At 39.7% G+C, this 8,598-nt stretch overlaps 1 long non-coding RNA gene and 1 pseudogene across 1 annotated transcript; both read left to right on the top strand.

Annotated features, from left to right (window-relative positions):
* The first annotated feature begins 238 nt into the window (after positions 1-238).
* Positions 239-1,193, top strand: LOC122013352 (annotated as a pseudogene).
* Positions 1,194-1,935: 742 nt separating this feature from the next.
* On the top strand, positions 1,936-3,459 carry LOC122015891. The gene is made up of 2 exons (XR_006120992.1): positions 1,936-2,204; positions 2,981-3,459. It is a non-coding gene; the product is annotated as an uncharacterized LOC122015891 (long non-coding RNA).
* The last annotated feature ends 5,139 nt before the right edge of the window (positions 3,460-8,598 follow it).

The following is an 8,598-nucleotide window of genomic DNA, read 5'->3' as shown; positions in this document are numbered from 1 at the left end:
AAGCAACGGGATCGGCTGCCCTGCTGCTGCACCTCGCAGAGCACTCACAGCCTTTCCGCGAAAGTTCGCATCTTTTCGTTTCCTTCCTCCTCCATCAGACATTCCGCCATTCGAAGATTCCCTTCCCTTCACTCTGGTAGCCGACCGTACTCCCCTGGTTTTACCTTTGTTTACTGTTCTTATTCTGTGTTTTCTCGCTTTGACGATATCTTTAGCCCTTTATTCCCCTGTGAAAACTAGGCGGAATCGCCTCTTTAATAGTGGCTCTGCTTTGTTCCTCGCTAAAGATGTAGCCTTGGCGGCTTCTTGTTAAGGTTTCGCCACCCTGCTTTGGTCTGCACTGCGGAAAGGGGAAACAGAGGACTGGCCATGAAGAAAGTTCTCACCTTGCGAGTCTTTTGGACCGACCAAGACGCCACGGACTCCTCCGGCGACGAAGAGCAGTGTGGCTGCTCTGGTGGCCGTCGGGTTGTTAAGGAGGTCGCTTTTGAGTACTGCCAGGAGGCGGAGAGGAAGAAGGGAGGGAGAAGGAGGAGGAAGCTGGTGGGTGATGAGCGTCGCGGGATTGGCGGCGCGAGCACCAAGTTCCGAGGCGTGCGACGGCGGCCGTGGGGGAAGTACGGGGCGGAGATCCGAGACCCATCGCGCGGCGTCCGCGTGTGGCTCGGCACCTTCGACACCGCCGAGGAGGCTGCCTTGGTCTACGACTCAGCCGCGATACAACTCCGCGGCCCCGGCGCCTCCACTAACTTCTCCTCTTCCTGCTGCCGCCGCGGCGCGCCCTGCTGCCCTAGAGGAGACCATTCTCGCCTCCGCCTTCACTGCCTACGACTCCGGCGACGACTCCCACGTCCTCTCCTCCCCGACCTCAGTTCTCCGTCCATTCTCCTCCTGCTCCGACAAAGAAACCCTCGCAGAAGGCCACGGTTTCTTTGCGCCGGAGTGCTCACCGGCGGAGCTCCTACCAACACCATTCGACGACGTGCCGTAATATAACGATTTATCAGGTTCAGGGCTATGGGAGTCTACGCAGCCGAGCCTCTTCGAGGATGGTACAACGACGGCCCAGTACTTCCGGGCGAACCATTCGCCGGCGCGGGAAGAGAACGATTACTTCCACGATATCGGCGATCTCTTCCCGCTCGAACCGCTGCCCGCTATATTCTAAATTAAATCCATCGTAACTCCGCTACTTTGCGCCGTTTTGTTGTTGGAGGCGGCCGTTATTTAAATTTGTTTCGTTGTGACTTGTGGTTTGTCGTCATGCTTATTGTTATTTTGTTTAAAGTAAGGTGAATTTTTTTTTTGCACGTGGCAGTAAATACTTAATCACAGTTGAAGATTTATTTATTTTTTATTTAATTTAATTTTTTATTGATGAAAATTTGTAATAGTAGTTCAGGTTACCGTGCAATCGGTCAGTCTAGTTAATCTAAATGATTAACTGGAATCCGGTGCATTGTAATTTTTTTTTTCAGTTGGTTGATAATTTTAAGAATAATTTTTTTAATTTATCCTGATGAGGAATTAAATATTTACGTGGGACGCGTGATTAAAAAGAAATCGCAGGACGCGTGATGTAGTTTGCCGAACTGCAGGTGCATCACTTGATGTGCGTGATATGATATTAAAATATCGGGAATGGTAACGAATTTTTTCTAAAAAGTTTTTAATGTTACAAAACCTCCCGTCCGTTACTTTCTCCCCCGCCGCACCCTGTCCAGGATCATTATGAGGGAAGTAAATCACGGTAACGAGGGAGGTAAATCACGGTAGCTCGGTGGCAAGTACGCAGTGGGCCGAGACTTTTTTGCACAGGGATAGAAAATAAATTCCAGTTATCCTGCGGACTCGAACCCATGTTCTCAATGACAAACTTTCACGCCTTTACCAGCCGAGATAACCCCGTGGGGCCTTTCTCCTTGCCACATCGCTATCCTTCTCGATCATTCTAATCGGCGGCTCTTCTTCGACGAGACGAGGCGTGCCCCACCTCGGGTCCTTCATTCTCCGGCGCTTCCAACAGAAGAGGACAGAAACCGAACCCAACGAAAAGGAGCAGCTTCCTCTCCCCCGTCTCCTCGACGGCGTTCGGCGCCAGATCGAGATCGGTACTATTGCTTCACTTCATCTTGCTCCCGCCCTTGATCTGCCCTTCTCTGGCGCGCTGATCCAGCGGTTTGAATCTTTCCTGGCCAGATCAGGTTATTTGGTTGGACTGCATTCTTCAATCTCTTCACCGATTCAGGATTTCGCGTTACATCGCCGTTTCTAGATCCTTTTCGGTTTAAAATCGAGTGCGTGGTTAAATTGAGATAGGAGTTGTTCTGATTTATTACTTTAATATGTTGCTTTGATTCCATTTCCCGATCCGTTTCTGTTCTCATGCGTGAAATGGTTTTTAGATTTATAATGAGGCAACCGATGACGAATCCACCGGATGTGACCTTTTGTTTTGCTTCGCAATTGTTTTATGAATCTAAGAAACTGAGGACATTTGCCATGGTTGTCCAGGACTTGGAGTTGGCACTGTAACAATGTGAGGTCATGGGACTATTTTTTTTTTTTTTTGTAACTTAGAAACCACATAACTAGAAGGAAAAGGAATATCCGATAAGAACTGAGAATAAGAAAATGCCATGTTATGAATTGAAGCTACATGTTGGAGCATTCTGATTACATGTTTACTGAATTGCAACTAGTAGGCAAACATTCATCAAGTTGAAGGTATAAGGGAGAGGGACTAAGAAAATTCTAACTGATAAAGTTAGACATAGTTTAAGAGATTTGAATATTATCAATGATATCTTATACACACTTGGATAGAGAGATAAGATCCATGTAGTTGAATCCAAATAGTTGGGATTACATGGTTTGATGTTGGCAAAAGTTTCAATACATTTGCATATATAGTTCCCACAATATGTTTTGTAGCTAGTAAACATGACTTTTTTGTTTATGCTAATCTTTTCTGATGTAGAAACATTTTTGTGGAGATGCTAATTGTCATTTGGAGATCTTAAAGTATGGCATCTACCAGCAAGGCTGATGGGAAGGCAGCATTATCATTACCAGAAACATTTTTGTTTCTGATGTAGAAACACTTCTGACTGTTGTATTTCGGTGGCTCGGATACATTCAGCCCTCTCATTTACCATTATCCATCCATCCTTTTAAAATTTGTTCGTTTTGCAAACTTATCTATCGTTGGTATGAATACAAGTTTGATGTGGAATTCTGTTGGATTCTATCAGGTTTGTCTTTGTCACAAAGTAAAAACATTGAATTTCATTAATTGACATAATTTTGTAATGATATGACAGATTTGCAACAATATGTATGTAAACAGATGCACATTTCTTAATTTTGTAACTCTTGCACTGTAACTTAGTTGTGATTAGATTGATTCTTCTTGCACTCTTGTGGTAATAGACCTCAAATCATCACAGTTTTTCCTTCTTTGTTCATTTACCATTAGCCCATTTGCTCAAGATCTTCAATTTAAGAAAGAACAAATGGAAGAAAGAATGTTATTATTGAAATTAATGCAATTTGAAACTTGGTACAAAATGACCATACAACCTATTTATAGATACATCATACATAAGTGACTTTTAGACATGATTCTTTCAATTTGACATATCTCTTTGAATGACCATGAAAAATGATTAAACAGACTCTAGAATTCATAATAAATATCCAAGAACTCAACTTTATTAAAAAAAATAAACAAAGCTTTGGTGTTTCAGTATATTTACATCAAGTTAGTAGTTCTAATTGTTGAATCGAGACGCATGTGAGAAAAGGAGGGGGGGTGAATCACGTGATTTTTAAAAACTCGTTTTTTTAGTTTTGAAATCAAAGTATAAGCAGCGGGAAAAAAATGAAAATAAAGAACTCAAGAAAAACATGAGCGATTTTACTTGGTTCGGAGCCTTCGGTGATTCTTACTTCAAGACCTAGGTCTCGCGGACCTATCGATGGATAAATCATTATAAACTTCTTCCGATACCTCTGGAAAAGAAAATCGAGTACAGAGAGATGAAATAAGTGTAACACCTTGCATTTGTCCTATTGTAAATAATTAAAACTTAATTACAGCTCGTTAACCAACACCTTCGAAGATTGTTAGCTTTTGGCTCAGTGTCGGTCGGTTCCTCGGTAATAGTCGGGCTCAACAACATCGTAGTAGGGTCACAACAGTATGCCGGAGCAATCGGAACCTCAATCGGACGCTAGAAGCTTATATATCAGTTGTTGAATAAGCTTTGCATGAGCAGCCTTCAATAGAGCATGGAAGGCGTCTTCCATAGTCATGGAAGACGCCTCCAACGAGGCAAGTTTGATCCCGAATAGCCCGACACTTATCCGTTGTGTCGTCAAAATTTTATCCCGTGGAAGGCGCCTTCTATAGCCATAGAAGGCGCCTTATATGAATAGTACAAAGATGCCTTCACTGCTTGAAAGCACCTTCGGACACTGTTCATCTGAATGTAATTTTCTTCTTTTTGCCCTACAAAATAATGTTAGTCCAAAAATACCCTTCAAAATAAGTATTAGGATAATTTAATAATAATATAGAGTAGTAAGTAGTTCTTGTCCTTCCAGGATCAGGAACTAGTCAAGGTCTCAGCTTAGGGATCCCAAATGGACCTAAACTGGACCGATGCCTACTGTCCCTTCAACCAGGACACGTCCTCACATGGTCACTCTTCTTTAGTGACTTACCTTAACTTATCAGTTTGCCAGACATCTAGTCAGTCTGTCGACCTGTCTAAACTTCGTGCCAGCTATCCGATCGGTCCGTTGAACTAACTGAACTTCTTTGCCAGATATTCGGTCAGTCCGTCGACCTATCTAAACTTCGTGCCAGCTATCCGATTGGCCCATTGACCTAGCTGGATTTCGTACCAGCTATCCGATCGGTTCGTCGACCTAGTTGAATTTCGTACCAGCTATCTGGTCGGCCTGTCGACCTAGCTGGATTTCCTATGCACTTAATCAAGTGGTTAGATCACGATGAAACCTAACTTAACTTACTTGTCATTCATCAAAAATCGGGTTAGACCGTTAGTGTGAACTGCACTAATCATCTCCCCCTTTTTGATGCAATGACAACTTGTGTTAAGTTAGGGAAAAAAATACAAGTATGAATAGACACATGATTTAGTTTAATTTATTCGGATTTCGATTTATTTCAACTGAACCCTTTAATCCTTCCTCTTTGGCATTCATTAAAAAAAAACATGAATAGATATACAAAAATTTGCTAGGGAAAGTAAAAAAAACATTTATAATACAATAATTCGAAGGATTATTTTGAGGGAAGAAAAAAATGTGATAACTATAATATTTTAAAAAATTTGATAACATAGGTTAAAATATGTTAAAGATAGTTTCAAAATGATAAAGAAACTAACTTATTAACAAAAAAAATAAGTTTTGAAAAAAATCTTTTTAAAAACTTTTTTAAGGTGTTTTCAAGATATTTTATAAAGCAGATTTTTCATAGTATTTTCAAAACTTTTAAAGCATTGTATATAAATATTTGTATAAGGTTAATAAAGTTGAAAATACTTTAAAATCTACTAATTTTAGAAGCTTTAAAGTTTTAAAGAAAATATTGAAAATGCTAAGTTTTTTACTTAAAGGATTTAAAGTTACAATTCGGTAAAAAAAATTAAAATAGTCTTGTAACATTTAAAATTATTTTATTAACAAAAATAAAGGATTTAATTTTTCAAAACATGTGATAATTAAAAATGAAATTGTTGACTTGTTAATTCTCTTCTTGAATCTGAGTTTATTTTTAAAATAATCTAGTCAATTATAAATTGTCCTTAAGTGTCTAATCATTAGTTATTAACTGACTATCAGAAGATTGCAGTGTATACTTGGTTAGTCAAGTTAGGTCTTTGTATCCAGTTAGTATTTGATTGACCTGGATTATTTAACTTGATTGTTATAGATTTGATATTTAACATCTAGACTTATGTTGATGCACTATAAGCATCTTAAGTCCAAGCAATCTACCTATGCATTTCACTCCTTTCTAAGTTTGACAATCACAAACAAGGTAACCCTAATGTGTTGGTGGATGCTCAAGTCCTAGATCTATAGGAGCATGTTTTCTATGGATTTGATCTACACTAAGGCTAAAATTGATTTTTAAAAGTCTAAAAATAAGGGAATTTTGAGAAAACTGTATAAAGAATTTACCCTAGAATTTGAAAATAATTTTAAAAATACTGATCTTAGTCTATGAAACACATTCCTAGTTGTCGATGTAAATTACTAAATTCACTTTCAGGGAGAGGTTTGGTAAATATGTCAACTAAGTTTGACTTAGACTCAATGTAAGTGAGTTTAATATTACCCTTAGCTACATGATCCCTGATAAAGTAGTGTCTAATCTCTATATGTTTAGTTCTGGAATAGTGCACTAGATTTTTTGTTAAATTAATTAAACTAATATTGTCAATCATTACTTTTGTATTTGTTAAATTTAAGTTAAAATCTTGTAGAGTGTGCATCATCCATAAGAGTTGTGCAACACATTCTCCTATTACTATATATTCTGCCTCAGTAGTAGATAAGGTAACACAGTGTTGCTTTCTACTAAATCAGCTGATAAGTGATGGGCCAAGGAACTGACATCTACCACTTGTACTTTTACGGTCTAGTTTACAGTCAACATAGTCTGAGTCAAAGTAGCATATTAATTTAAAATTAGGTGTTCTAGAATACCAAATTCCTACATTTGAAGTTCCTTTTAAATATCTGAAAATTCTTTTTACATTAGTTAAATGGGATTCTTTAGCACAGGTTTGATATCTAGCACACATACTAACTGCAAATAAAATATCAGGTCGACTTACAGTCAAGTATAGAAGGCTGGCTACCTATGCCACTTCTATGATATTTTAGGTCAACTGGTTTTCCATTTGGGTCATTATCTAAGGTTACGTTAGTGACCATTGGAGTTTTTATTTCTTTGGTATTTTTCATTCCAAATTTTTTAAGTAATTCCTTAGTATATTTTTATTGGTAGATATAATTTCCTTCATTAGTTTATTTAATTTGTATACCTAAAAAGTAAGTTAGTTTACCTACTAAACTCATTTCAAATTCTTGTTTCATTAATATTATGAATTCTTGTAAGAATTCTGAATTAGTTAAACCAAAGATTATGTCATCTATATATACTTGGGGTATAAATATATCTTGTTTGATTGACTTTACAAATAAGATTGGGTCAATTTGTCCTTGATCGAACCCTTTGGAAATTAGGTAGGAGGTCAACCGTTCATACCAGGCTCTAGGGCTTGTTTAAGACCATACAAGGCTTTTTTCAGCTTAAAGACATAGTTAGGATGATCTAGACTCTCAAATCTAGGTGGTTGACCTACATACACTTCTTCTTTTATTAGCCCATTTAAAAAAGCAGATTTAACATCCATTTGATAAAATTTAAATCCTTTATGGGTTGCATAGCTAAGTAGCATTCTAATAGATTCAAGCCTGGCTACTGGGGTATAGGTTTTATCATAGTCAAGTCTCTCGACTTGACTAAAACCTTTAGCCACTAGTCTAGCCTTATTTCTAATAATTTTCCCACTTTTACTTAGTTTATTTTTGAATATCTATTTTGTTTCCATTACATTTTTATTGTTAGGTGGTGGTATTTGTAAGACCGTTAGATTCGATAGAGGGGGGGGTGAATATCGATTTGAAAAAGACGAGTATAAACGCAGCGGGAAAATAAAATAGACACAGATGTTTTTACTTCGTTCGGAGCCTGTGACGACTCCTACTCGAAGGCCCGTACTCCGTGAGTACTTTCGTTGGGCAATCACTATCAATTCGAATATTACAAAGTTAAGTACAAGAATTGACAGATAAAGAAAATACCGACAATAGAATTAAAACAAAATCAACACTGAGTCGGAGAGCTTTTCGTGGCGTCGCAAGAGCACAGAGCAGCAGATCTTGGATTCTTAGTTGATGTTGAAGCTCCACCCTTGCCCCTTCTTTTATATAAAGCTCAGGGCGCCCCGGATCCCTTCCAGGCGCCCTGGTGGGACGTGGCAGGTCCAACCAGTGAGCTCCACGTGGCGACGCGCAATCGGGATAAAACTTGCCTCCCGGGCGCCCGGATCCCTTCCGGGTGCCCGGACCTCCGGGCGCCCGGACCCCTCTTCTCCAGAAAGTCCTTCTCCTGCAAGAAAAGGTTAGTCCGAGGCAAATGTACCCTGCAGCAAAGATTGTTAGCACAGTTTTATAGATAAGCAAAGTATGACTTAGATTCCGTCTTTCCGAGACCGAAATCTAGTCACGATCTCGACTTAGATATCCGAAATGGATCTAAGCCGGATCGACGCCTAATGTTCCCTTTCCGGAAGCGCGTCCTCGCAGTCACTCCTCTCCTCCAGTCAGCCCGTCGACCCGTCTGGACTTCTCGCCAAGCGTCCGGTCAGCCCGTCGACCCGCTTGGACTTCTCGCCAGCTATCCGGTCAGCCCGTCGACCTAGCTGGACTTCTCGCCAAGCGTCCGGTCAGCCCGTCGACCCGCTTGGACTTCTTGCCAGCTATCCGGTC

The sequence above is a fragment of the Zingiber officinale genome, chromosome 8B (genome assembly GCF_018446385.1).
Source record: "Zingiber officinale cultivar Zhangliang chromosome 8B, Zo_v1.1, whole genome shotgun sequence".
NCBI classification, from domain to species: Eukaryota; Viridiplantae; Streptophyta; class Magnoliopsida; order Zingiberales; family Zingiberaceae; genus Zingiber; species Zingiber officinale.
The sequence above is the reverse complement of the archived record's forward strand: the minus strand, read 5'-3'. Positions and strand labels throughout refer to the sequence as shown.